Raw genomic sequence first — 25386 nt, 5'->3', positions numbered from 1 at the left:
AACCTCACTCTGTATATTAAATTAATTTGGACAAATCACCATTGATGCCAATTAACTGTACTGAAGAGCATTCCTTCCTAATACTGCAATTCACAATTGCATATAATTGCAATCTAATTTATTTGCTTGAATTAATATTTGACTTATATAAAAAGAGATGGGAGAAATTTTTCAGGAGTGTCTTTCTGCTGACAGTGTTTTAGTGCCTAAAGGAAGGCTTTTTACACTAAAGTAATTCTTTCCTAAATTCAAATGAGTTGGGTTTCAAGAGGCTCTCAGAGTCACGATACATACGTGTTTATTCAGGCCCATTCATTGCACCTAATCCCACATTAAAACTCTGTAGTTTGATGGTTCTTGCAGAGAATAATTTTACATGAATTACTGTCTCTTTTTATAAGGTGAAATACTCATTACCCATATACAGAGCAGGTCTAGGCACAATTGTTCAGTCAAAATTTGTCTCTGATGCCCTTCCATGATCCTTTCTTGGACTGCCTTGTAGTGCCTCACTCCAGCCCACCAGCTAAGCCAGCTCTGCATTCCCTGGCCTGAGTCCTTCAAAATTTACTATTCCTGAGCCTTGGCAAGTCATGAGAGCCCATCTTGGGGGATTGACTCTTGGTAAAATATTATCTGACTGATAATAGCTCTCAGATAATCCCAGATAATATAGCTCATTTTAACCAAGACCTCCAAAGCCTTAGGCATATTTAATGGTGATGGGAATGTTGCTTGTTAGTAGCAGATAAAGGAGATTTTTTTTTAGGCCTCAAAAAGCCTTTTAGAATTCTTTAAATTACCTGATAAACAAAACCATTACAACTCCACACCCACCATAAAGAGAAGCAGGAGGATCCCCAGTTTAGTTGGCTACTGATTAAATCTTTATTTCAAATATTTACCAGTCACCACTGTGTGTCCCACACTGCACCAAAAGCTACATAGAGACAGAGGAAGACTGTATTTACAAAACATCCCTTTCCCACTCTCCCTAGAATCAATTGTTTTAACATTTGGGGAATACTAAATTCAAGAGGTTTCTTAGACAATCCACCAAAAGGGGAAAATATTTGCAAATTATATACCTGATAAGGGACTTATTTTCAAAATATATAAAGAACTCTTAAAACTCAGTAATAAAAAGACAAGTGACCTAATTAAAAACTGGACAAAAAAGTTCTTTTTTTTTTTTCTCATTAGAAAAAGTACTTATTTCTGCTCCTTTCATACACCATAATGTTCAGGAAACAATCTTACATATGCACCTGAAATAATGTACTGTCATACACTCTGTTTAAGGACAAAGTACCCTAGGTAAAGCTAATCAGGTGTCCAGAGTTCTCAGCTTATGGAATCTTGTTTCCCGATTTTACATTAATTTCTGGAAGTCAGAAATGTCATCTCCAAAAAAATGTTAAGAGGGTTTTTGTAAAAAATAATCACTCTATTCAATATTATAGTTGTAGAAGTGGAGTATATTTTCTTTAAAAAATTAAAAACTGAAAAGAAAATGCCACTTAACATCACTGGCAGATCATCATAGGTCAGCAGGAAAAAACACTGTGATAAGCTTATCTTTTTGATACCAAGAAGATGTTCTAGTTCGAACTTTAATACGCTTCCCACATGAAAAAATAAAACTTTAGAAAATAAAAATAAAATATTTTTTCAAATATATGCTTCCCATGTTTTCCACTAGATACTTCTTTTCTGCTCCTTTTCATCTTCTCCATATTTCATATCAGAGGACTGATATGGATTTTAAAACTTCATTAATAAGAACAAATCCAGTATCCATAGATTTATTCTCAAAAAACACTAACCTATCAGGTAACCCGGCAGTTTCATTCTCATGAATACTCTAGCCATGAAAAAACTCAATAGGATACAGGTTAATCCAATGAATAGAAGAAGAAATCTATTGAGTTTTGGAATATTTGGTGCATTGGATCAGTCTAGGAATGTGAAACATAAACCTCCCATTGTAAACAGGAAGCTGGATGCCAGTCCTTCCATAATATATTGTCCATTTACTCTGTAAGCCAAGAAAGCTACTGGTCTCTGATGTCCATGTTCATCACTCATACAGCCAACCCTTGGATGTTCAACAATAACATCATAAATTATTCATCCAGTGACGAGAAAGTAAGACACCATTGTCATGCTTGAGGGCACGTGTGCCCAGGTTGGCTTCTTCAGCTTCAGGTGGGGGCATTTGAGCACTGAGAATGGTACTTAGTACACAGTCTCCATGGTGGTGGCAAGGGCAGCTCTCGGCCTCAAGCCAAGAATTTCAATTGACATTTCTTCAAATGATATACATAAGATATACAAATGGCCAATAAACATATGCAAGATACTTAACATCATTAGTCATTAGGATAATACAAATCAAAACCACAATGGGATACTGCTTCCCATCCATTAGGATGGCCATGATCAAAAAGATAGACAGTAGCAACCAATGGTGAAGATATGGAGAAACTGAAACCTTCATATATTGCTGATGGGAATGTAAAATGGTGCAGGTGCTTTGGAAAACAGTTTGGAAATTCTCAAAAAGATAGAGTTACCATATAACCCAGCAATTTTACTGAAAATATATGTCCACAGAGAAACTTACACAAGAATGTTTAGAGCAGCATCATTCATAATAGCCAAAGGGTAGAAACAACTCAAATAACAATCAGCTAAAGAATAAATAAACAAAATGTGGTTTATCCATACAATGGAATACTATCCGGCAATAAAAAGGAATGAAGCCCTGATTCATGCCACAGCATGGATGAACCTTGAAAACATTATACCACCTAAAAGAAGCCAGTCCAAAAAGACTACATCTGGCAAGACTTCATTTATATGAAATGTCAAGAATAAGCAAATCCAGAGAGACAGAAAAGCAAGTTAGTATTTCCAGGGACTGGAGAGGGGAGAATAGAGAGGTATGGGTTTTTATGGTGATGAAAATATTCTGGTAGCACAATTCTATTAATATGCTAAACAATCCATTGTACACTTTAAGAGGTATTTTATAGTATGTGAATTACATCTCAATAACACTATTATTTTAATTAAATGTTTCTCTCCCATAGGATAGGGAGCTGTAAATTTCCAAGATAAGGATATGGTTTATGTTGTATTTAGGGTAACTGTCCTCATTTGCTTGGGACAGAGCATTCCTGAAGACACAACTCTCAGTGGTAAAACCAGGAAAGTTCTAGAAAAGCCATGCAATATTGAGGATATACTTATAAGAATAAACCATTCAATGTTTATCTATAATTTAACTAGTCATTCTATATTTTTTTTGCTAAACCTGGCAAGCCTAGTTTTACAAGATGATCCAGTTCACCTAAATCAAGTTGAAACAGAGTTAAAAATTAAGATTAAAAAGCAAAGAGGGACCACAGGAGTTTGAATTTAGAAAAAGAGCTCCCAGCATTTTATAACCATGGCCAAGACTACTACAAAATAGTTTTGTAGAACCCTCTTTTCACAACCGTCTGACTAAAGTTCTCCCATTCCCCAGGTCTATAGCAAGGGGCTCATTTCCAAGACTCTTAAAAAATGATATTAACAAATGGCTACATGCAGTACTGTGTTTTCTTAAAGGTACTTCATCTCAGGTGAAGCTTAAATTAAGCTTCCTCCTGGCAGCTGAGTGCATGATGAATTGTATTATAAATCTATTTTTAGTACACTAGTGCTTTGGCAGGCAGGCTGTTAAAAATAGAAGCAGAGTTAGCAGGGTATAGAAGCGGGGAGCTTTTTCTTACTGATTACTGAAAATGAAGCCACTTCTCTGAGCCTAAATAATTGGAGGGAAGATGGGTGCAGCTGTGATCAGGTTAAAAAGCTCTGGATTGTAATTTGGAAATTAGTGTGTCATGTGTCACTGAGGCAGAAGAGGGATGTAGCTCAAACTCGAGTTCGCTGGAAATCTTCAAATACTGAGAGTAAAGGACTTGTGTGTTTGATTAGGGAAGAGGTGTGGTGTTTTAGAATCATTTACGTATGTATCTGTCACTGAAAGCTACAACGCTGTTGATTGTTCTCAGTGGTTTCTCAAGCACACCAGGTTAGCAGCCACCAGGGAGCACCAAATCAGCCAGTCCCAGAGGAATTGTGCAGTCACAGAGTGAGTTATTGACACTCCTGAGCACCTACTGGGCAATCATCACAGCCTTCCCTTTAAGCTTCTATTCCTGGACTATGTCTTTCAGCAATGCAACACAGCAGTTGAGCACGTGGATTTGAAGTCATCCAGACAAGGGTTCCAGATCTGACTCTCCCACTGTAATTCACAAACAGAGATTATAATAAGTTACCTCCATAAGAGGCAGGTGGTAAAAATTAAATGAGATAATGTCTGGTGTTCAGTTTCTCAGTACACCCTGGAAGTGGTAGTGTGGGTTCAGGCACTAACAACATCACAGAGAAGGCATTAGCTTCCTTCTATTCCCTTCTATTCTGCAATCTCTTCCTCCTTCCTCTCTCCTTTCTCAGGGACACCATGAGCCCTCCTTCATTCACTGTCAGTTCAAAGGTCTTCATTCTGGCAGCTTGCCAGGCATGTTCTCCACAGAAATGACCTATGACCCCAAAGTTCTGGTCAGTCCTCTTTACCCCAGGATTCTCCTTGTTTGGTTCATTAGCCACCTGCATCAGAATCATTTGGACCTATGAAGTCGGAAGTTTTGGGAATGGAACCATAAAATCTGCATTTTAATGAGTTTCCTACATGAACTTAGGATGCATGATAAAAATTTTGAATCTCTGCCAAATTTTAGTGAATTGTTTTTTGTTTCATTTTGGTTTTTTAATGGAGAGAGAATATACTACAAATTGGTCTCAACCAGCTGTTAGGAGGGAAACTAGCTGATTATCTGATTAAAATAATTCACCCTGAACTATAAAGAACAAATAAACTCCCCTTTTAGGAGAATTTACATTTTGACATTTTGCAGACCTTAATGAATTTCCAATTAGTGAAATGTGTGGGATGGATGTTTAAAGAAAAACCGACCTTGCCTGTGGCCAGTGCTCAGGGGAAGTCTTTATATGGGCATCAAAGGAAGAGTGTGTGACTTAGCACCTCATTCCTCCTGACCCCACCACCTGAAATTCAGCCCAATCCTGCTGACTGGTGGAGAGGAGGGAGAGAAGTGGAAGGCAAAGGAGGAAGAATGGGACATTTAGGGAAGGTTAACAGAAGAGTGAGGCAAGGGGGAAGGGAAGAGGGGAAGGAAGGAGAAGCCTCTCAAATATCCCCATTTGCATAGCATTCGGAGCTCCAGGCTTGTCCCAGTAGAGAATAGACTGATGGGAAAGGGCCCAGCTGCTATTCTCCCCACTCTATCCCAGATACCATCACAATGGGGACTTCTATTTTATTTGCTATGCAGTTTAGTTTTTAATATGAAGCAGCAAGGGGGAAGTAGCCCCTTGCTCCTCTTTGCTGCTCCCAGACCACTTCTCCCTCTACTAAAGGTAAGTGCAGCGCAGGCCCAGTCCTTGGGCTTCCCCCTTTCTGTTTACAGCCCCGAGTGAATTCTTCCAATTTCACAGTTTGAAGTACCAGCTATACAACTGATGACTCCCAAACAGGTCTATTTAGCTCCAGTCTCTCCAATGCACTAAAGACCCTTATGTCTAACTACCTATTCTATCTTATCCTCTAGATGTCTAACAGGCAGCTGAAACTTTAACATGTACAAAACTAAACTGATTTTCCTCCAAAATAATCTGTTTCTACCCCCCATGTTTCCCATCCCAGTAAATAGCATCCCACTCACCTAAATGGATCACAAACTTCAGAGGCATCCACGAGTCCCTCTCCCTCTCTCTCTCTTTCTCTCTCTCTCTCTCACACACACACACACACACACTTCATCCAACCTATCGCCAAATCCTGCTGGCTCTGCCTTAAGAATGCATCTTGTGCCCACCCAGACATGGCTCAGCGGTTGAGCGTGGAGTTGGGATCCAGGCGATCGGAGTTCAATTCCCGGTCAGGGCACATGCCAGGGTTGCGGGCTTGATCCCCAGTTGGGGGATCAATTACTCTCTCATCATTGATGTTTCTCTCTCTCTCTCCCTCTCCCCTCTCTGAAATCAATAAAGATATTAAAAAAAAAAAAAAAAAGAATGCATCTTGAATCTGCCTGCCTTTCCGCACCTCCACCACTACCAGCATCGCCTGGTAGTGTATGAGATAACATCACTTCTCATCCAGACCCCTTCATTGTCTCAATGGTACCCACTGCTTCCACTTTTACCTCTACAATCTCATTGCCATATGCAGCCACAGCTGAACCTTTTATTACATAATTCTCATCACCTCCCTCCCCTTCAATGAATTCCCACTGCATTAAAAATAAAATCAAGCCCAGCCAGGCGTTGAGTGTCCGGCTCAGCAGTTGAGTGTCAGCCTAGGATCCAGATCTTGATTCAATTCCCAGTCAGGGCACATGCCCGGGTTGCAGGCTCAATCCCCAGTCGGGGGCCTGCAGGAGGGAGCCAATCAATGACTCTTGTCCGTCATTGATGTTTCTATCTCTCTCTCTCTCTCTCCCTTCCTTTCTCTGAAATCAATAAAGATATATTTAAAAAATTAATAAAGCTTGTGTCTTAGGTTTAAAATAAATAAATAAAAACGCCTACAGGACTTGCCCTATCATTGTTTACCTAGCTTCTATTTCCAGCTCCCCTGATTTCCCTGCTATTTCTTTGCTGTTGCCTCCACCTGGAAGATGGAGATCCCCCAGATATCATGTTCGCTCACTTTATGCAGAGAAACTGTCCCTGACCACCTGCCCCAAATTAGCAACTCTCCTCTTACCCTGATTTCTTTGGTTTTTTTATAGCACTTAAAACTTAAAAAAAAAAAAGCGCACCTATTTTTTTTGTTTATTGTCTGCCTCCCCATTCAAATGTAAGCCTTATGAGAGCTGGGATTTACTCTCTTTTGTCCACCACTGTATCCCTAGTGCCTAGGACAGGGCCTGATACATCATATATGCACAATTGATATTTGTTGAATTGAAGCAAAACTAAGCAAAAGTGGGAATGTAAGGATGGCTTCTGACAGGTGGTTTCAAGGTTACAGCAAAGATTTTATTTATTAGGAGAGTTGGGGCACAGAGTGGAATAACTGGTTCCTCTTTTTCCCCCTTCCTTGTGTTATTTTATGGTGGCTACTCAAAGATAAATCATGTTCCTATTTCATTCCCTATTTCAATAAAAGGTGACTTCTGGAGTTCTGGACCTCCTCTTTGCACTCACAGAAAATCTCTTCTTTATTCCACACTTTAAGCCCTCAAAAATTATATATTCACAATTACTAAAATCACAAACTCAGCTTTTGCCCACTTACTGTACATAAAACAGAGCTAATGAGATTAGGCAATAGGAGGCTTTTCTATTGCAAAATTATATTCATCAGATTCTCCCAGGAACTAAGCTGATTTCTCTCCAAAAGTTAAGCACATTCCAGAAATCACATTAAAACTCTTTCAGGCCTCTGTGGGTCTCAGGGGTCAAGAGAAGGAAAGCCCAAAGAGTAGCTTCACAAAGCAGTTAGTACTCTCAACATTTAACTATGAATGGGAGAGTCTGCTTTGTCACTTTCTTCCTATGTCTTGGTAAGGAAATCCACAATATTTTCTATTTTCATGTCAAAGCTTGTTATACTGACAGCCATTTCCCCATAAATGGCACCCACAAAGATTGGCATCGGCTCCACAGAGCATAGCAAAAAGCAAAAAGTATTCCTTTGTAGGAAATGACTGAAGTGAAAAGAAGGTGACCATCTAACTTACTCTATAAGAATATTATTTTAGCTTGGAGTCCCCCATAGGCAAACCCTGAAGCTAGGAATCAAGTGTAAGTAGTTTATTTAGGAAGATATCCCAGGAAACACTGGTAGGGTTGAGAAAGTGAGGCAGGAGAGGGCGGGCAGCCACTACTTGGGTAACCGGAGCTCAATCCTGCCTGAGAACACAGGGAGTCCAGGGGCGAGGCAGGTGATAATTTATACATCAATTTTCATCAGTCATTGACTGAGGACTGCTGGAGATAAGGGCTCTTACTTCCCTGCCACTTCCAGTCTGCCCTGCAGGTAAGCAGAGAGGGCTCTGGTGCCCAGAGGAAGTCCTCTAGCAAAAAGATGCAGGGGCAGTAATGGTAAAGCGCAGGGAAAGTGGCAGAGAGCCAGCAGCCTCTGCTGTGAGTATTGACTTTTCCAAAAAGCATTTCCTGAAAAAATGGATGTTATCCCATAAAGTCTTCTGTATGAATAAAGTTTAGCAGAACTATGGAAAGTTTTCAGTGAAAACCGAAACCTTGAAGAGGTATTTGGAAACAGGGCACCTTGGTTCAGGTGGTGGACTGGATCTATTGGTGAGGCTTCCTGGGTTGGGTTTGGGTTTTGTTTGCGACAACTCTCAACAGCCTGACAGTCAAACAGGTTACAAAGAAAAGCAGATCTGGTGAACCTCACTGGAGAAAGCCTGGCTTTCATTCTGGAAGCCAGCACTTGCCCGGGGGTGGCCATCAGAAGGGCAGCCACCTGCTGTGGGGCACCCTTCTTCACAGAGCCACTTTGACCACTCTTCCCAAGACAAAGAACTACAGATACATGTACACATACATACAAGGTCACTTGGGGGGCCATAATATTAGAGATACAACATAGATTAATTTTTTTATACTCAGTCATATTTTAAGACACCTCACCCTTCAAACAGTAAACATTCTAATTATATAAAAATAAATAATAAAGAAGTACATACATTCCACAGCAAAGAGATACTGAGGGCCTACCTTGGCCCAGCATTCTGCTGGTTCGTGGGGATACAGAGATGAAATACCTGGTTCTTAATATTGATGCTCACACAATGCCAGCAGAGAAGATACCCTTGTAAATGGATACATGACACTCCAGTGTCATCATTGCTGTATGTGTGAACAATGCATGAAGAGTCATGTGTAGGAATGTAGAACACAGAGGCCTTAACTACCCTTGATAATGTTTAAAAACTATTCTCAAAAGACATCTGGATATTTGGGATGAGTCTATGCTTTCTAGGAGAAGAAAGAGGGTAGGTTCCTCTCTGAATTGTTTTCATTGATTAATCTGCTGAAAATCCCCATGTTGACTTACTTTTTATTTTTTTTGTTAATCCTCACCTGAAGATATTTTTTCCATTGATTTTTTAGAGAGGCTGGAAGGGAGGGAGGTAGGGGAGGAGCGTGAGAGAGAAACATTGATGTGAGAGAGACATCAATTGGTTGCTTTCCTGCACGTGCCCCACCAGGGCCAGGGATCAATCCTGTAACTCTTCAGCGTGTGAGCCGATGCTCTGAGCCACACTGGCCAGGGCCCCCATGTTGACTTTTGCAAGTCAAGTTCACATCAGGAAGTCAGAGATAAAAAGGTGGAAGAGTCCTGGGCTCCGTGACTCAGCTGGTTGAGGGTCATCCCATGCACAAAGAGGTTGCTGGTTTGATTCCCAGTCAGGTCATGTGCCCAGGTTGCAGGCTCCATCCCCAGTAGGGGGAGTGCAGGAGGCAGCTGATCAATGGTTCTTTCTATTGATGTTTCTCTCCCTCTCTCTAAAATCAATTTTAAAAAATTTTTTAAGTGGAATTAAAAAGAATAGTCACGTGATAGCTTCATCTCAAATAGAGGTGAATTGAGTCTGAATAAAGTCAGAAGGGAACAAGAAAAAGAGAGGCAAAGGTATTCACATTACTTAAATTCATAAAGGCAACCAACTCAAAACGGAGAGAAAAAAAATAATGGAGGCAAATCCTCACTTTTCTAGAGGAGACTCGATAGATAGTGTCTAAAACTAATAAATCAATAAATAGAGGACTATAACATATTACTTTGACTATTGAAGTAGCTACTGTAATAAAACTGGAAACTATTAAAAGAAATTGTCTCCAGGGAGTAAGACTGGGTGAGTATGAGAAGGGATGAAATGAGGTGGCTCTTTTCATCACAAGATCACCTATATGGCTTGATTTTTTTTTTCTTTAGAGAGAGAGAGAGGAAGGGAAAGAAAGAGAGAGAGAGACATCAATTTGTTGTTCCACCTAGTCATGCACTCATTGGTTGATTCTTGCAATCTTGGCATGTCAGGAAGACACTCTAACCAACTGAGCTACCTGGCCAGGGCTATAGTTTAATTTTTATTTTTATTTTTTTATATATCTTTATTGATTTCAGAGAGAGGAAAGGAGAGGGAGAGAGAGAGACAGAAACATCAATGATGAGAGAGTCACTGATTGAGCCCACAGCCCGGGCATGTGCCCTGACCGGGAATCAAACCCCGATCGCCTAGATCCTAGGTCAATGCTCAACCGCTGAGCCACGCCCGGCTGGGCTAGTTTAATATTTTTAATAATATGCACATGTTGCCTTGATAAAATAAAACATTTAAAATTCAAGCTGCTACGCTCTACCTGGTATATTGTACTCATCTCAAAATTCTGTGAGTTTAATAAGTTTTTCTTACTAAGGAGCAATTCTAATTATATTTCCTGGAGGTGTTCTTTCCTTCTCTCTTCTCTCATTCAGTCCTTGGGATCAGGAAACATCTAAGAGGATATTTTACAGCTCAGCAGAATAGTGCTGAAAGCTTTCCTCTGCCCCACCACTGCAGAGCAGACCAAAACCCTAAGGGGCTAAGTAGTCACCAGTCCATTAAACCTGCTCATCCTTTTAATTTGTGCTCCATTCCTCTCTTTGCTGCATTTCAGGTCCCTATGGAGCTCAGGAAAAATTGTCCAATAGCCCTGCCCCAGAGCTCCTGGCTTGATGTTCACATATAGGGGCTGAAATTAAGCCCCTAAATTGACTCTGCTTGTCTCTTTAGAACTGACAGGCAGTTGTGTCCCGTTCCCCCTCCCCCCCACCCATGCCATGGGACCTGAACACTTTCCTGGTGAAAACCTCTGTGCCCAGAGCTGGAATAAACTGCTAGCAGGAAAGAACAGCAGGCTTTGCCAAAACACCTCAGCAGCCAACCAGATTTAGGTTGAGGACCATCTTTGCCTTTGTTCTTTAGTTTGTTTGTTTGCCTAAAATAGAGATTGAATGTGGCTCCCAAAGGCCTGTGGGGTGCTGCTGGCACTTCCCTGCCTCACAGGGTGATGAAAACAGAGGGACTGTGGCACCAGGAAGGTCCCCAGCAGGGCCCCTCTGTGTTCCTCACACCCCGCCTGCTGAGGACCAGAGTAGATGATCACTGAATGTTGGTTTAATTTTCTTTTAATGTCCACTGGTAGATTATTTCTATTTCTACCATGGCTACTGAAGCACCTGTTGCAGCTGTCAGGACAAATCTGTTCAGCCTTCCTGCTGATCCAAGCACCTTGCCTACTTGCATTCCAACTTCCCTCTCATATCAGAGACATCCAATTGCCAAATTAAGAGTCTGTTTTGAATGGTCTCTGAATTGGCATTGTCTTGTATTGACCAAGAGCCATTCCTCTGAATCACGTATAAAATCATCTAAGCCCAGGTTGGAGGTTAGGAAGACTTTCTAAGAACCAGGAATCTGTTCCCTATCTGTGGAAAAAGAATGCCCTATTACAGTGAACATGCAGTGGGGAAAGAAGCAATGGTGTGTGCTCTGGGAAGCATCATTCAGCCCTCCGATCTGTGACAGCCACCAAAGGCAACAATGATGAAGAAAAAGATACGGTGTAGACAGGCTGATGGGAAACACCTGTTGGGGTAGCGCTCACAGTAACTTAGCTCCTGCCCTGCTCTGCCGTGTTCTGACCCACTGAATCACCTTGAACGCAAGTTAATCCAAATCTAAGAAGAAATTGGAAGTTATTCTTTTCCATTGTTATGACTTCTTCCAGTCCTTATGAAACTGTTCATCTTTTGCAATATTTTGCTTATCAATCTCACTTTTCAGTGTTTATCATTCAGCTAAAGGGTATTGGGCAGTACATTGAGGTGTGCATTGAGTATTATGCAGGTGGCAAACGGTATGCTTAGAAATACCCACAGGGTTATCCCTTTGGTGTGCTCAGTCTTCAGACCACCTCCTAATCACCATCTTAGAGATACAAACACAAATCCATGAAGACATTGAAGATGATAGAATGTTTAATTTCATTTTCTTTTCAAGGCATTTAATTTTCAAAATGATAGTAGTACATTTCTTCTAATTATTAAACTAATGCATGTTCATTTCACTGTAAAAGAAAAGAAAAATCAGGTAATGCAGAAAGTGACAAACATTCTAAATCTATCATTCAGAGTTCAATAAGCATATTATGGGGTAGATCCTTCCATATGTATATATAAACACACTTCATTTTCAACAATGGGATCACACTCTACATGCTGTTTAATAACCTGCTTTTTTTTTTTCATTTAATATGTCATGGATGTCACTCATTTAATATAGATCCACATTCATTTTAAGAGGCTGTATGAAAGTGCCACAATTTCTTTATTCAATCTCTTATTTAAGGTATTAAGTTTACTTTTAATTTTTTGCTATGATAATCTTATTTGTATAACTTTGTTCTGTTGTTGTCATAGTATATTCAGAGCACTTTTTACAAACATTAGTTAAATGCCATCCATTAGACTTCAAGCTCACAACCAGGTATTAACTGAGACCCTAGTCTCATTTGTGCAGAGCAGAGAAAGGAATAGAGTTACAGGCAAGAAGACTTTACCTCAAGACTCAGACTTGCCTGAGGGAGTAGAGAATGCTCAAGAAAACAGCAGAGCTGAATCTTGTTTGCCTTTACAATTTGTTGTCCTTACAGATACTACTCAAGTCATATTCCTTGAACTTTTCTCATTGGTAAAATGGAATTAATGATATTACCTGCCACTTAGGGGTATTTGTGGGAGTTGAACAGCATAATGTATGTAAAGTACTTAGCACAATGCCTGGCATACAGTTATTGCCCAGAAAAGGTTGCTATTATCATCATAGAGAAACCTTAAAATCCCAGCCAATAAGTTTATGGGGAACAAGGGCCACAGCTAATTTTTAAGCTTTCCGGAAATGTCCTTACTGGGGACATGATTTGACTAAGGGTATGACCACATCCATAAAACAACACCTTACCTCCTCCTTCCAGCCAAAGGCTTTTCTCAAATGAAATTGTATTTCCAGCACTTGGATGTCATCCTTGGTGCCTACAAAACCCTGGAGAGTTTTTTAAAGTGCTTATTCCAATAAGCAATAAAAAAAACTATGCATATTTCTTATTTTATTTGTCAAAATAGGAAAAACTTCACAGGGAGATTTCAGAAACTACTTTTTCCGATTCTACTCTATTTCGTCTCCTCTGTCTCTCTCCCCAGGGAGGATGAGTGTTAAATGCTGTTGGGGGAAAGCCCCAAAAGTCTAAATTCAGAATTGGTTGCGAAGAACTGACAGGTAGCCTTATCCAAATTCATAAGAGCTTTAATAGGAGAAACTTACATACATGGGAAAAGCAGCTACTCCCAGCAGTGGCAGGCCAGGAAGAAACCCACACTCCTCCGAGGACAGAGTCTCTTTTTTATAGAGGGTTAATAGTAAAACCATATGGTGGGTAGTCAGGTGGACCACCAGAAAGAACAATGCATCTCTAAGTTAAAAGATAACATCAGGCAGTTATCCACACTCTATACATTCATTAACCTCCTCCTGAGGCCTGACGTTTATCTTTGAGTGGCATTCGGCTTTCTCAGTAGTCAGCCAAACCTGAGGCTAGAGAGTTAAACAGTCACAGAAGGTGTAACACAGAGAGTTCGGCATTTCCCAGACACCTTTGCTGCTGGAACCACATTAAATCTCTAAAGTGAGTTCCCCTACAAATGCTAACCTTGATTTCTCAAACAACCCTATAAAGTAGGTGTTATGTCCATCTTACAGGTGAGAAAACCAAGGCTATGGTAAGTAACATGACTTGGCTACATCTAGGAAGTGGCTGACCTAGGATTGAAAGTTTCCTCTGATTACAAAGCCCAAGTGCTAACAATCTTAAGCCTGAATATAAATAAGAATTACCTAGGAAGCTTGATACTGAATCACTAAATCCAGCCGGGATCTTGGGGTCTACATATTCACAAATACCCAGGTGACTGAAATCCAAAAAGATCCAGGGGCCACAACTAAAGGATAAGCTGAAGAATAATCTACTCCCTTCTACATTTTAGAAAGCCTTAAAATTCAGCCAGTCTCTGACTCTCCCTTACCACTATGTCATTTGTGGCTGACTGATGTCATCCTGTCAGTAATGGATTACACATTTACTAAAGGAATTAATTCTTGGTCATGTCTCTAAAGGGGCTAGGGAGTGGGGGGGGGGTGTTGATTAGATCTTGACTGTAACTTGCCTCCTGGACTGTGCAGTCCACATCCTTTTAGTCTGCAGAGGAAGCACACATCATACTTGAATGTCTTATTTCATAACAACAAACACCCATGTGAATAATTAAGATGAAGACTATTCAATTTGTCATAATAAAGGCATGTAAGCATCATGATTCTGAAGTCTCTACCTGCTAAAGACTCATTCAAGACCATAGGTCTACATTCGGAGAAACAAAAGCCTCACTGCTTCCTGAAGGGAAGAGTCAGTTTATGGTTTGGATGAGTTTATGGTTTTAAAGAGCTGTGCCTTCCCAAAATTTCACAGAAGCTTGTAGAATAGCCACAAAGAAGAAAGGAGAGTATCAGTTAGGTTTAATAGGTAATTATTAGTAAATTCCTTTTTAATAACATTGATTTCAGTGCCCTTGGAGAAATTTTCAAAAGATAGTCCCTTCCCTATTGTAAATTCTATGCTAAAAGAGGACAGGCATTAAATAAAGCAATTAGATGCACAAATACAGATATATCAATATACATTGTTTGGGTAATATAACTAAAAACAAAATCTTCCCCCCAACCCAGAAAAACTCCCCATAAAGAGAGTAAAAAAAGAAGAGTTTTGCTATTGAATAAACATTAAACCAGAATATGATGTACATCACAGGCAATTTGCTTACAGGCTCCTGCAAATACAATGAAATGTATCCTTTTACATAGCAAAGCAGACACAACCCATCACATCCATGTTCTCAGGATAAACAATAACTAGTCCTTAAGAGGAGCTGACAGCACCATTTACAATAACAGTTCACCCTGATTTACCTGGTTAATTGAAGGTGACCATCTATGTTAGTTCATTGGTTTTATACAAGGGAAAAATAAACTTCCCTTACGTTTGACAGAAGTAGTTCAGCAACTTGGAGCAAGGCTGGGAGATGGGACCCTATCACCCTTGATGTTTACATTTCAAGGAGATGTCTCCCAGGTACTTGAGAAAAACATTCCTGGGTCATAAACCTGTCAAAAGTCTTATTTAGTTTCTAAAAATATTTACACAAATTTCAAAGAAACAGAAAAAAATTATAATTATAAGATTTCTAAATGCCCCAAGAAAAGGGAGGGGGGAGAGAAGTCTCTTCCCTTATTTTCAACTGGAAGAATCAAGCCTCTTATTTTCAGTTACAGTATTATTTATCCTTATAGCATCGAGGTAAAAATCCAGCTCCCAACAATAATAATCATACTAACAACAGGAATAGTTAACATAATACTTATTCTGCGTTAACTTATTTAATGCTCACAACAGCTCAATGAGAGAGGCTAGTCTATCCCCATTTACCATGTCCAAGGTCCCAGAGATAATAAGTGGCAAAATTGTAGTTCACACCAAGACAATCTGCCTCCAGTGTCCCCAGTTTGAACCATTTGGTCATCCTGTCTCAAGGAAAAGTAAATGTTTACATGATTTACTATTGGTTAGTGTATATATGTGATATTTCTGGAATGACATAATACTATTTATACTATTCTGCATTAAAAAAAATTTTTAAACCTGCCAACATTTATCGAGTTCTTCCTATTTGCCAGGTTTGCCCATTAAGTCATAAACAAGGTATAAGCATCATCTCAATCAATCTGGACAGCCTTGGGAAGGGAGTACCTCTCTCTTTCAAATGAAGCACAGAGATGTTAAGGAAATTCTTCAGAGTTACCCAGCCAGTAAGTAGTGCAATTAGGATTCAAAGCCAGAGAAACTGGATCCAGAACACATACATTTAACCAATAAACTATATGCCTCCAAGAAAATTGGGAAACCTATATCATCAAGGAAGGCCAGCTGACTCTCAAAAGAAGACCAGAAAGCCTGTGAAGCAGACATTGTTGACAGAGAGAGAGAGAGGGAGAGAACCTCTGGAAGAGAAGTGTGGACAGAAGTGAGGAACAAGGAAATAATACCAATTATCATGGGGAATTTTTCCCATACAGAAAGGATAGATTAAAGGAAGGTGTGTGAGGCTGAATATTCAGTGTTGACAGGCAGATGAATTTGTTGAGAAGCCAACATATCTTTGGGTTCCATGATTTTCAGTTTCATGTGTGGTATGTTGCCAGTGGAAGCGGGGTTCTTGTGGTGTCACGAGAATAACAGTAATACACAATTTGTTCTTGCTTTCATTTATATTTTTAAAGGATTGTCATGATCACATAGGGAAGTGTTAGTCATGAGCTAGTTCATGAAATGGAAAGGCAAACAATTACGATTAATTTCACAAGAGTGCACAGAAGTCGCTAAAGTGGGGGTAGCACATTAAGATCAACACCAGATTTATTAGTTCTTATGAAATGCACTAATAATTGAGGGTTCTCCCACTCTCATCCTGCCGTGGATGTGTTTTGGGGGCTTCATTAATAAAAGCCTTTCGACCCATATAAAATATGGAATAGTTCCATGTTAAAAGTGGACAGTGAATATTAAGATTAATACATCAGCACTAACATTCCATTGTCAATACGCCTTGGTAAGGCCTACAAGTAATTGTGCCTGTTTTATTGCTTCAAGTAGATTCTGCAATATTCCTTAACAGGGACAAGAGAAGGAAGAAGAGGAAAGAGATGTTCATGAATTAACAATCAAAATTCCTTCTCATGAATTACTTTCTAGAAAAGGTCACATGAGAAAGTATTGTGCCTGATGTCAAAGTCTAATTGTCCGTTGCATATAGGAAATAGCACAAAATTCTCAGGACCCAATTCTTAGGCCATTGTCTGCCCTTTCTCAGGCAAGATCTACATGGGTTACCAGAAACACAGTTTTAGCAATTATCCTCCAGCTCTCCCGTGCTAAGATCAGTTAAGTCAGTTTGAAAGAAAGGTTGGGGGTAGGGTGGAGCAAAGAATATAAAGGTTTGTTTAAAAAAGGATCATCACCTAGGAAAAGAAAGGAGGAAAGAAAATGTACTAGGACTGTCTCAAGTTGTACATTATTTTATTTCTCTACATATTTATACCAAAAAAAATTATTGTTACAACCAAGTAATAAAAGCTCTATCCATGGGTTCAGGATGAGAGAACCCCTTCCCTACCATGGTTCCCTCTGCCCAGCTCCTTAATGGAGATGGAAGAAATTGAAAGCTCCCAAAATTCCACGTTGAGGTTGCAGGTCACTGAGCACCTCTACTAGATTCTTGAGATTTGCTTTGCCAGATTTTTCATAGATTCTTGTGCCTGGTTTGATTTCATTCATTCCACAAAGAACTTTTGAGCACCTATTATATACCAAGCACCTCATTAAATTGGGAATACAGCCCTAGCCTGTTTGGCTCCATGGCTTGAGAGTCAGCCCTCAGACTGACAGTCCCAGGTTCAGTTCCAGCCAAGGGCATGTGCCTCAGTTGCAGGCTCGATCCCCGACCCCGGTTGGGGCGTGTGCAAGAGGCAACCAATCAATGTGTCTCTCTCACATCGATATTTCTCTCTCTCTCTCTCTCTCTCTCTCTTCCTTCCACTCTCTCTGAAAAGCAAAGGAAAAAATATCATCAGGTGAGAAATAAAAAAATAAATAAATAAAAATTGGGGAATACAAAGATGAAAAGGACACAGTCTCTGCGTCAGGGAGCTCAGTCCAGCACCTTGCTTCTCAGAGTGTGGTAGCAGCAGCAGCACCTGAGAGATTGTTAGAAATGCAAGTTCTCAGGCCTCACTCCAGACGTACTGAATCAACATCTGCATTTTTAATGAGATCCCCAGGTGATTCTTAAACATTTGAAGTTTGAGAAACACTGACTTAGTGAATTACTGGGAAAAGATCTCCTCTTTCTCATCTCCTGTCATAGATCCAGGAGCTGGGGGTGCACTGTGAGAGAAGCAGAGGATGTCTTAATGGCCTGGAGCTCACATTCTGATTGGGGAGAGGAACAGAAAACAAGAAAATACATGAGATAGTTACAGATCCTGAGTAGTGTTATGAAGCAAACAAACTGTGACCTGATAAAAAGAAAGCAAAATGAACTGCCACAGGTAGGGTGGTGGAAGTCTTTGAAAGTAATTTTTTTCGCCCAGCCAGGTGTGGCTCAGCGGTTGAGCGTCAACCTAGGATCCAGGCGATTGGGGTTCGATTCCTGGTCAAGGCACATGCCCAGGTTGCGGGCTAAGCAGCCCGATCAATCACTCTCTCATCATTGATGTTTCTATCTCTCTCTCCCTCTCCTTTCCTCTGTCTGAAATCAATAAAGATATATTTTTTAAAAAAAAAGTAATTTATTTCTATTTTGTATCTTGCTTTCTGTTCTAAAAATTTAAACCCAGTCACTGGTTTTACCTGAAAAGAGCCTATGATTATAATACTTGGCCCTTCTTTCCTTTCTCCCCACTCCTCATCCTCTGTTAAGCAGCCAGCACTGAATTACAGATGCCATCGAGCAGGCACAGTCACACGCATTAGTTCAGGCCCAACTAAGAATTTGGATACAAACTAATTTATAATACCCAGAAAAAGTACTGGTGTTGCCTTTCTGGTTAGGGTAAGAAGGCATTAGACAATATAGACGGGTTGGGGACAGGAGTAGCTTCCTACGCAGCTGTCTTCTGGCAGCACTGCAGTTGGGCAGAGACTGTGCTGACGGGACTGATGAGCAGGAGGGTGGCACACAAGTAACAATGAGCAATGGGAATATGCCCTACTTTTCATCAACCCACTGGCCAATTACACAACACAACTACAACAAATTCAAACCTTAAAATCACCTATAAAGCTCATATTAATAAATCTGCAACCAAAATCCACGTTAGACCTTAATTTGGCCCAAAAGTATATTGTGAGCATGCATTTCTTTTCAGCACAGATCCAAACCCCCTGCAGTTAAACCACATGAAGGACAAACCAATGATTGCCCGAAGAGAGAATATGTTTACACAAGTAAGTGAAGGTTGGGGGTTCAGGTATTGCTCCTTTAGAAATTGTGTGTCAGGAAGGAAAAAACAAGTCAAAGATGGAGGCACACTTCTGACCTGTGAGCAAGCATTGTGCCTACTGTCCAGCACATGTCATTATAATATATTTAATACAGCAAATCTAAACCACAATGGAAGAAAGGGCATTTGCCCTGTTTCAGTTACCTATTGCTGCATAACAAACTATCCCAAAACTTAGTGACTTATAACTTTGTAAAGGTTTTGTTGAAAGATCTCATACTCATTAGGATGGCTACTATAAAAAATGAAAACAAACAAACAAAAAAACCCAGAAAATAACAAGTGGTGGAGAGATGTGAAGAAATTGGAATGCTTATGCACTATTAGTGTAATTGTAAAAATGGTGCAATAGAAGATATTATGGACATTAATCAAAAAATTAGAAATGAAACTACTATATGGTCCAGCAATTCCACTTCTGGATATATATCCAAAAGAATGAAAGCAGGGTCTCAAAGAGATATTTGCACACCCATGTTCATAGCAGCATGACTCACAGCAGCTAAGAGGTAGAAGCAACCCAAGTGTCCATTGATAGATAACTGAATAAATTAAATGTTATAGCCATTCAAAGTAATATTATTACTCAGCCTGAAAAAAAGGAATCTTGTTACATGCTACATGAATGAACTTTGAGGATTATATACTAAGTGAAATATGCCTGTCACAAAAAGACACTGTATGATTCCACTTATAGGAGCTATCTAAAGTCAAATTCACAGAAAGAGAAAGCAAAATGAGGGTTACTAAGGGATGGGGGGGGGAGAGGAGTATGGTTAGTGGCTATAGAGTTCTAGACCTGCAAGATGGAAAAGTTCTGGAGATCTGTCTCACAACAATGTAAATATACTTAACACTACTGAGCTGTACACTTAAAAATGGTTAAGATGGTAAATCTTATTTTATGTGATTTTTTTATATTTTTAATTATTAAATTTATTGGGATGGCAATGGTTAATATGAACATATAGGTTTCAGGTATGGGTGTCTATGTTACAAGATCTGTATATTACACTGTGTGTCCACCACCCAAAGTCATATCTTCTCCCTTCACTGTATATTAAGACCTCCTTCATCCCCTACCCCCTTCTCTCTAGCAATCACCACACTGCTGTTTGTGTCCACGAGTTTCAGTTTTATATCCCACATATGAGTGAAATCATATGGCTTTTAGTTTTTTCTGGCTGACTTATTTCACTTAGCATAATATATGTTCAAGGTCCATCCATGTTGTTGCAAATGGCAGTATTTCATCCTTTCTTATGGCTGAGTAGTATTCCATTGGGCACATGTACCACATCTTCTTTATCCAGTCCTCTATCGCAGGACACTTTGGTTGTTTCCATGTCTTGGCACCGTCTTGGCTGCAGTGAACACAGGGGTGCATATATCTTTGTGAATACATGTTTTAGAGTTTTTCGGGTATAAACCCAGGAGAGGGATTGCTGGGTAATATGGTAGCTCTATTCTTAATTTTTTGAAGAATTACCAGACTGCTTTCCATAGTGGTTGTACCAGTCTACATTCCCACCAGCAGGGAATGAGGGTTCGTTCCCTTTTCTCCACAACCTCTCCAGCACTTGTTATTGCTTGTTGATAATAGCCGCTCTAACAGATGTGAGGTGGTATCTGGTAGTTTTGATTTGCATTTCCCTAATTGCTAGTGTGGTTGAACATCTTTTCATATATCAATTGGCTGTTCGTATGTCTTCTTGGGAGAGGTATATGTTCAGGTCCTCTGCCCACATTTTGATTGGGTTGTTCCTTTGGTTGGTTGGTGTTGAGTTTTATGAATTCTTTATATGTTTTGGAAACAAAACTTTGTCAGAGCTACTGTTTGCAAATATCATCTCCCACCTGGTTGGCTGCCTCTTTGTTTTGTTGTCAGTTTCTTTTGCTGTGCAGAAGCTTTTTAGTTTGATATAGTCTTACTCATTTATTTTTGCCTTTACTTCCCTTGCCTTTGGGGTCAAGTTCATAAAATGTTCTCTACGGCTAAGGTCCATAAGTTTGGTGCCTATGTTTTCTTCTATGCAACGTATTGTTTTGGGTCTTACATTTAGGTCTTTAATCAATTTTGAGTTAATTTTCATACATGGGGACAAACTGTAATCCAGTTTCATTCTTTTGCATGTGGCTTTCCAGTTTTCCCAGCACCATTTATTGAAGAGATTATATTTACTACATTGTGTGTTTCTGGCTCTTTGTCAAAAATTATCTGCCCATATACATGTGGTTTTATATCTAGGCTCTCTGTTCTGTTCCACTGAGCTGTGTGTCTGTTTCAGTGCCAATACCATGTGTTTTTTGTTTTGTTTTTAAAATTTTTTTAATCTTCACCTGAGGACATTTTTTCCATTGCTTTTCAGAGAGAGTGGAAGGAAAGAGAGAGAGAGAAACATGGATGTGAGAGACACATCCATTGGTTGCCTCCCATAAGCACCCTGACTGGGGCCTGGGATTGAGCCTGCAACTGAGGTATGTGCCCTTGGCTAGAATAAAACCTGGAACCCTTCAGTCCACAGGCCGATGCTCTAATCACTGAGCAAGCCAGCAAGGGCAATACCATGTTGTTTTGATTATGTATTGAATTTGATGTAGCTCTGTAGTATAATTCGAAGTCAGGTAGCATGATACCTCCAGCTTTGTTCTTTTTTTCTCAGGATTGCTTTGACTATTCAGGGTCTTTTGTGGTTCCATACAAATCTGATGATTTCTTGTTCTATTTCTCTAAAAAATGATGTTGGTATTTTGACGGCATTGCATTAAATCTGTGTATTGCTTTGCGTAATATGGCCATTTTAACTACGTAATTCTTCCAATCCATGAACATGGGATATTTTTCCATTTTGTTGTGTCTTTTTCAATCTCTTTTAATAATGCTTTGTAATTTTCAGCATATAGGTCTTTCATGTTCTTTGTTAAGGTTATTGCTAGGTATTTTATTCTTTTGGTTGTAATTGCAAAAGGAATTTTTTTCATTTATTTTTCTGAAGTTTTGTTAGTATACAGAAAGGCAATGGATTTTTGTACATTGATTTTGTATCCTGCAACTTTACTGTATTTGTTTATTGTTTCTAATAGTTTTTTTGGTGGAGTCGTTAGGATTTTTTATATACAGAATCATGTCATCACAAAAAGTGACAGTTTTACTTCTTCCTTCCCTATTTGAATGCAGTTTATTTCTTTCTCTTGCCTTATTGCTCTGGTTAGGACTTCCAGAACTATGTTGATAAGAGTGGTGAGAGTGGACATCCTTGTCTTGTTCCTGATCTTAGAGGAAAAGCTTTCAGTTTTTCACCATTGAGTATGATATTAGCTGAGGGTTTATCATATATGGCCTTTATTATGTTAAGGTACTTTCCTTTTATTCTTATTTTATTGGGTGTTTTAATCATAAATGGATGTTGTATCTTATCAAATGCTTTTTCTGCATCTATTGATAAGATCATATGATTTTTATCCTTTTTTGTTAATGTGGTGAATTGCATTGATTGATTTGAGTATGTTGAATCACCCTTGTGCTCCTGGAATGAATCTCATTTGACCATGATGTATTATTTTTTTGATGTACTGCTGGGTTGGATTTGCTAGTATTTTGTTTAGGATTTTTATATCTGTATTCATCAGAGATACTGGTCTGTAGTTTGCTTTTGTGTGTTACCCTTGCCAGCTTTTGGTATCAGGATTATATTGGCCCCATAAAATGTGTTAGGAAGTATTATCTCCTCTTCAATTTTTTGGGGAGAGTTTGAAAAAGATAGGTTTTAAATCTTCTTTGAAAGTTTGGTAGAATTCACTGGTAAAGTCATCTGGTCCTGGCCTTTTATTTCTTGGGAGGTTTTTGATGTTTGTTTCAATTTCCTCCCTGCTGATCAGTCTATTTAGATTTTTCAATTCTTCATGATTTAGTCTAAGAAGGTTATATATTTCTAGGAACTTATCCATTTCTTCTGTGTTATTGAATTTGATGTTATATAATCTTTCATAATATTCTCATATGATCCTTTGTATATCTGTGATGCCTGTGGTGACTTTCCTCTCTCATTTCTGATTTTCTTTCTATGGGTCTTTTCCCTTTTTTCCTTAGTGAGTCTAGCTAGGGGTTTGTCAATTTTATTAATCTTTTCAAAGAACCAGCTCTTTGTTGTATTAATTTTTTGTGTAGTCTTTTTGTTCCCTATTTCATTCCATTCTTCTCTAATTTTTATGATTTCCTTTCTTCTGCTGACCTTGGGTTGCTTTTGTTCTTCTTTTTCTAGTTCTTTAAGATGTGATCTTAGGTTGTTTACTCAGGATTTCTCTTGTTTCCTGAGATAGGCCTGTAATGACATAAACTTCCCTCTTATTACTGCTTTTGCTGCATCCCAGAAATTTTGATATGTTGTATTGTCATTCTCATTTGTCTCTCTATATCTTTTGATCTCTTCATTTATTTCTTCTTTGACCAGTCACTTTTTAGTAGTATGTTGTTTAGTCTCCATGTATTTGTGGGTTTCTTTACTTCCTTTTTGCAGTTGATTTCTAATTTTAAGGCATTGTGGTCAGAGAATATGCTTGATATAATTTCAATCTTCTTGAATTTGTTTATGCTAGTTCTGTGACCCAGCATATGGCCTATCCTTGAGAATATTCCATGTGCACTGAAGAAGAATGTGTAATTTGATGTTCTGGGATGAAAGGCTCTGTAAATGTCAATTATGTCCATTTGGTCTAGTGTCTCATTTAAGGCCAATATTTCTTTATTGATTTGCTGTTTGGTTGATCTGTCTAGAGCTGTCAAGGAAGTATTAAGGTCCGCAACTATGACTGTGTTTTGACCTGTTTCTCCCTTTAGTTCTGTGAGGAGCTACTTTATATATTTCAGTGCTCCTTGGTTGAATGCATATATATTAAGAAGTGTTATATTTTCTTGATGTAGTGTCCCCTTTATCATTATAAAGTGTCCATCTTTGTCTCTTGTTATCTTTGTTGTCTTGAAATCTATTTTGTCAGATATAAATAAAGCTACACCAGCTTTTTGGTGGATGTTATTTGCTTGGAGAATCATTTTCTACCTTTTTACTTTGAATCTACCTTTGTCTTTGCAGCTTAGATATTTCTGTTGGAGGCAGCACATGGTTGAGTTTTGTTTTTTGATCCACTCTGCTCCTCTATGCCTCTTTATTGGTGAATTCAGACCATTTACATTTAGAGTAGTTATTGATGTATGAGGATTTCCTATAGCCACTTTATCTTTTGTTTTCTGGTAGTTCTGTGCCTCTATTGGTTCATTTCCTTTATACTTCTGTCTGTTGTGTTTCTTGGTGGTGTTTCATACTTCTTTCCTCTGGGTTTTCTTTTTTTAAGTTATGTGTCCTGGTTTGAGGATTTTTGTGTGTGGTTACCATTAGGTTTATAAAAAATAAAATTGTGCATATACAATGTTTTTTTTGAGTGCATCTGATGTTTATCCTCCTTTGACAGTTCAGAGTTTACCCCCTCTCCTTTTATGTTTTTGTTGTGACAAATTATTCCTGTTTGTGCTGTAAGATTTTGGTGATCTTATTTGTAGTGTTGTGACTTTATGTTCTTTGTTTCAGGTAGAATAACTCCCTTGAGTATTTCCTGCAATGGAGGTGATAAAATCTCTCACCTTCTGTATGTCTGGGAACGACTTTATTTCTCCTTCATATTTAAAGGATAATTTTGCTGGATATATATTATTTGTGGTTGGTCATTTCTCTCTTTCAGGCATTTAAATATTTGGTTTCACTCTCTTCTGATTTGTAGAGTTTCTGCTGAGAAGCCAGATGAAATTCTGATGGGTTTTCCTTTGTAGGCCACTTCTTTCTTTTCCCTGGTGACTTTGAGAATTTTTTCTTTGTCATTAACTTTTGACAGTTTTAATACAATGTACTCTTTGGATTGAGGTGACTAGGTGTTCTGTTTGCTTCTTAGATTCAAGGATCTAGTTCTTGCCATAGATTTGGGAAGTTCTCATCCACTATTTGTTTGAATAGACTCTCTGTTCCCTTCTCTCTCTCTTCTTCTTCTATAATGCCTATTATCCTAACATTGCTTT

General features: G+C 39.0%; 1 protein-coding gene and 1 pseudogene across 1 annotated transcript in view; one reads left to right on the top strand and one right to left on the bottom strand.

The window, feature by feature from the left end:
• The window catches only part of LHFPL3 (LHFPL tetraspan subfamily member 3), a 560968-nt gene that overhangs the window by 524495 nt on the left and 11087 nt on the right, over positions 1–25386 (top strand). The gene's annotated exons all lie outside the window — the stretch shown is intronic.
• Positions 1822–2256, bottom strand: LOC107542300 (oligosaccharyltransferase complex subunit ostc pseudogene; annotated as a pseudogene).

Source organism: Miniopterus natalensis, chromosome 10, assembly GCF_054644295.1.
Source record: "Miniopterus natalensis isolate mMinNat1 chromosome 10, mMinNat1.hap1, whole genome shotgun sequence".
Lineage (NCBI taxonomy): Eukaryota > Metazoa > Chordata > Mammalia > Chiroptera > Miniopteridae > Miniopterus > Miniopterus natalensis.
This window is presented reverse-complemented; position numbering and strand designations above follow the sequence as displayed.